This window comes from Seriola lalandi, unplaced genomic scaffold (assembly GCF_002814215.2).
Source record: "Seriola lalandi dorsalis isolate HSWRI2012SDOR001 ecotype SW California unplaced genomic scaffold, Sedor1 jcf7180002054875, whole genome shotgun sequence".
Lineage (NCBI taxonomy): Eukaryota > Metazoa > Chordata > Actinopteri > Carangiformes > Carangidae > Seriola > Seriola lalandi.
This window is the reverse complement of record NW_019525428.1, coordinates 592,146-597,287: the sequence shown is the minus strand read 5'-3', so window position 1 is coordinate 597,287 and position 5,142 is coordinate 592,146. Positions and strand designations below refer to the sequence as shown.

At 39.8% G+C, this 5,142-nt stretch overlaps 1 long non-coding RNA gene across 1 annotated transcript; it reads left to right on the top strand.

Moving 5' to 3' along the window:
• Positions 1–1,994: 1,994 nt before the first annotated feature.
• Positions 1,995–4,059, top strand: LOC111671328 (uncharacterized). The gene is made up of 4 exons (XR_002761923.2): positions 1,995–2,026; positions 2,372–2,469; positions 2,971–3,011; positions 3,897–4,059. It is a non-coding gene; the product is annotated as an uncharacterized LOC111671328 (long non-coding RNA).
• The last annotated feature ends 1,083 nt before the right edge of the window (positions 4,060–5,142 follow it).

The following is a 5,142-nucleotide window of genomic DNA, read 5'->3' as shown; positions in this document are numbered from 1 at the left end:
CATGAATGAAACTGAAAGTAACGTCTTTTGTTCAGATTGAAACATGAGGAATGAAGTACACACACTGAGCAGCAGGCACATTCAAAAGTTCTCCAGGAATGTTCAAGTACTTTTAATGTTATCCTCTACCGGCGGAATCTTCCGTAATTATGTCATCAGTTCTGCTCTTGTTTAACTTTCTGCATGATATAAAAATATGTTCACCTGAATTTTAAAGTGTGTTTTGTCTACGCTAATCAGTCTGCACGAACTTCGTAACGGGATTGGTCGGAGGAGAGAGGAGGAGCCTCCAACTCCACAGTTGGCTTCTCCTATTGGTGCAGCAATGATCCTTCCAGTCGTCACCACAGCTGCGGCCGTTTAAGCATCAGAGGAAGAGAGTTTAAGAGCCGGGCCGCACATCATTAGTGGCGGCTGACGATAGGCAGCTTGCCTCTACCGCCTTTGTGAACATTTGTGTGTAATTTGTGATTTGGTTTTTGATGCTGGTAGTGATTGTTGGGGACTGGGCTAGGTTTAAAATTCTGATTGTTAACACCTGGTTTTATGTTGCTTCTCCTTTCCCCTGGCTGGATCATAACCTAAAGACTGGGAAGACGTTGTGCCATGACTACTTTTATATGCAGACGCTGTGAACTGAAACCTGGCTCTGTGAGCAGTCAGTAAGTGAAATACTCTAAGTAAAATTTCCCGGGCTGTTTTATCTTCTTTTCTTGCAGAAATCAACTGCCTGATACCGGATGTGAGTCCCACAGTGTCGGAGGTTTTACTTTCTCAGCAAAGTGGTTCTACAAAGCATTTATATCTTGATGCTTCATGTGAACAGTGCCACATCTACTGGCCTGAATGCAAAATGAGCAAAATACAAATGTTTTTACATCACAAATTGAATGTAAGTATAAGGGAAAAGCATGATTGTATTTTATATTCCAGGCAAAGATTTATATACTGTCAAAGCAAATCAAAATGTTTTGTATGCGTCAATATGAGTCAAGTTCAGCTCAATGTCTTTGTTTTAACTTAAGTGTCAAAACTAAGTTAGTTTGCAATGTGGGCAAAGAACATGTAGCTTTTACTTTTTTAAATGTCATCTTTGGTGATTGTGCTGTAAAGGTGCAATATAAGATGTGGCCAGAACTTTAGTTTAAAAAGTTCAAAAATGAATTAACACTATCAACAGCGTGTGAAGCAGCCACAGTGACGATGTCATGATCAAGACCTCCATCTGTTGTATTTCAGTTTTCTACTGAAATGAACATGGTCACCAGCCAGCACCGATCTGTCCTGTGTTGTAATACCACTTTGTGACACTAGAGGCTGTGTGAATCAGCGGCGCCTCAAGTCTGCCCTCAGTCCCACGAAGAACAACTTCCGGCAGAGCTTGAAGTTAGCATCACAGAGACACAGGAATCGCTGAACCTCCTAAAAGGCGATATTCATCTGCATCCCGAAGGACCGCTCCCAACAAGAAACCACGTTCAACGACGAAGAAAAGAAGCAACATGAGTAAATCTGGATGTGGGTTTCGGCCGCTGGAGAAGCTCCTGAGAGGAAAGAGATGCGGTTTGATGCCGAGCTCGCAACTTTCCTGTTAGCCCGGTGAGTAGCATCAATGTTAGCTCTTTAAGCTAAAAGTATAATCGGTGCAACGACTGACAAACCGTACCGACAAACATTTCAGGTGGTGATATTGACGTTGTCGACAGACGTTTTAGCGGCTAGTAGGATTGTGTCTGTTGCTCTCGGCTGTTGTCCAGCTAGTGACGTCAGTGACTTTAGGCTCAACTTGTAACTGACTGTAACTTGAGATTGTATGGAGCCAGTAGACCGGGTGAATACACGTTGATCGGTTCACCATGTTGTAACCACTTAAATTACTGTTAGGAGATCAGCCATGATTGAAAGTGCACTAGGTCTTTACATTTCTCAGGAGATTTCAGCATCCCTCTGTCTTTATCAGGACCTGAGCCAGTACAGGTGCAATACCGCCTCCACCTGTCTCTCCAACACAGTGAGGAGGGTCCAGGTGAGTAACATGCTGTCATTCACTACTAAAAGAGACTTTGTCTATACCACTGTGATTAAATCAGGCCCCCATTGTATACATGTTCATATTGGTTATGTATTTTACAGTATATCCATATTTGTATTACTCAGTTTGTTGGTTATATTTTGTGTACATTGAATTGTTATCACACCTCTAGTTGTTTACCCTTTTCCTTGCATTTACATTTTATAATATTCATACTGTTTTTGCATATTCATATCTATCTTCACGATTTAATATACTCACACAACAGACCTCACATGTTTGAATATAAAGAACTTGTATGATCTAAAGGAATTGTCCTATCACATGTTTCTGTCTCAGGACCAGAAGTCCAGTCTAATCACCAGTGATGGACCAGCACCAGCCTTTTCTTCTGCATCTGGCCTCTTCAATCAACAACATTACATCAACACCTTGAGGTATTATCCCTCACATGGCAGATATTGTCTATACTGTGATCTTTTGCACATCCCCTAATCAATACCTTTTGCACATCTTGCCCAGCAGGAGTTTTGTCATTCTAAAACACTTCTGTACATAGTTGTGTAGTATCATTTTCATTGTTTTATTTTTTTTAATATTTGAATGTTGCAGTATTTCACTTTGAGCACCAAGTTTTACAGTTTTGTGCTTTGTATGTGTACACGGACGTTGACAGAAGCTTTTCCTCTTCCAGTGTCTTTGTGTTGCCTCACCACTAATGTTTATTTATTTATATATGAATATCTTCTACTAACTCTTCACATGTACATGTATCATTTGTTCAAATTTATTCAGTCTTTTTATTACAGTATATGCTAAATGAGTTTTAAGTGGATGATTATATCTATGTTCTGAAGTCCTTGGACTGCCTCAAACATTTCATAGTCAAAACAGGAGCTGCTTGACATGTCCTTATTTTTCCTTTTGTGTTTTCATAGGGATCCAGAATCCACCTCGGGCCAGAAACCAGCAAGAAACGGTAAGTCGTGCACATGACTCCACCCCATACATGTGTATATAGGCTCAAATTAGGGTCAAAACGACTGAAGTTGTGAAGTGACCATAAGAAATAATTCCAATGTTTGTAGCTGCAAATCAACATTTAAATCTGCATGAAAAATTCAAGGTTAAAAGTCAAAAGTAGTTTGTGAAATTGCATTTCCACACAGATCATAGTCTAACATTCAAGATGAGCTAAAATGATATTCTGATTATTACATTTAAGTTGTTGTCATATCGAATGCATCAGAAAACAATGTGGATGTGATTATTGGCTTGAATAATACAATTAAAATACTTGTTCGAGCTGTTCGACATTATTTGTGCTTTTGAGAGCGGTGGAAACAGATTGTGAACAGAATCTTGAAACATCATCAACTCTTATGTTTACTCTTTACACATCCAGCTGTTACAGAGCAACATTACCATTCACTTAGAGTCGTGTTCCCGGTCATCGGATCAATCCAGGGTCAATATTCCCGCTCTTTTAGCTCTGTTTTTGGTCTCTTTAGCTGCTAAATGCTTCACTATGTTTGCTAACTGTGTGTGTCTGCGGTTTGCTGCTGAGCAGGTGTTATACAGCAGGTTTTTAGAGATTTTTTTTTTTCTGAGAACAGCTGGCTGCTGTTTTCACACTGACAGAGAGAGAGCGAACCGAAACAGTACAGCCACACAAACACCTCATTGAAAAGCTCCGTTAAACCAAGGGGAGGTGTGGGCGATGATTCTCTGTAGGTTCATCAATACCAGTCCTTTCACCTTGTCACATGAGAGGCATCATAATACATGATGTATAAAAATACTCAAATATCAAGCTTGTTAGATCATCCGACTGAACTTTCTTTTTCTTTCTTTCACATTTCAGATGTGCAGAGGTCTGACAACAACTTACACTTTAAAGTTCTTTCTCAAGTTCTCTTTTATCATTCTTCACAACAGCTCCTGTATTTCTGTCAGTTTACATGTGAACAACAACATGCAAAATCATGCACATTAAACATAAAACACGTTCACTTTTATAAATAAATGTAGAGACTGAAGAAATAAGACTTAACCTACAGAGACATGTCATTTGTTTGTGCTGGATATCACTTGAACCCAGATCTTTATCTCTTTCTTCATGTGCTGCGTGTCTTTGTGACTCTCCTGTGCAAAAGCAAACAGACGCCGGATCACAGTGAACCGGCACTATTTTCTCCGGGCAATAATCATCACATATCGTAGAAACAAATTTACAAATCTACAGTGTTTTTGTAGAAGTAGTAATACCTTACAATACAGTTACAAGATTTTTTTTTTTTAGAAGCTACTAAAGTGTGTGTGCAGCACTGTGACACAAACCTTGGAGATATATTAAAGACGTGACCGGAGAAAAACTTTCGCTCAGGAAACATTTTCCGAGATGAAATTTGTGTCATTGTTAAGGTTGCAACAATAAGTCATGTTATTTGGTCCCTGACAACCACAAGAGCAGCAGCAGCTGGTCTCTGAAGTCCTCACAGCTATTGCCTCACTCATGTGATGACTCAACCACAATAAACCAGATAATAACCGAGAGGATTTAGGGCTGAAGGAGGAGAGGAATGATGAGAGAGGAGAAAGGATTGGGTGGGGTAAAGAGGAACAGACTCAGAGGTGGATGACGATACAGCTGTAAAACAAGAAAAGAGGAAGAGACATGACAGTGTATGTGTCAGTGTAATCTTTTTACCAGAAACACGGGGAGGAACAGGTGGAAAACAGCCAAACAGCCAAACAGCCAGACTTTCTGACTTTACATTTGATTATTACACCGTTCAACACAGATGCAAATGAAAAGAGAAATAATTTCAGCTTTCCTCACAGAAACACAGACGCCATCGTGCAGGATTGAGCTGAAAGAGGTTCAGACATTTCAGTTAAAGGGTGTATGTGGCATTTTCTATATTTTTCTTTTCAACAAATCCCATGAAAAGTCCAGAAGCAGGAATGTTTTTATTCGTCTCTTGATACTGTCTGACTTTCTACCCCGCCTCTGGTCTGCAGCCTACATTTTTTTTCCCCCCAAGCACAAATATACAGTTAAGAAAAAAAAAAGGGCTAAATATTTCCCTAAAACAACTGGGCACTGT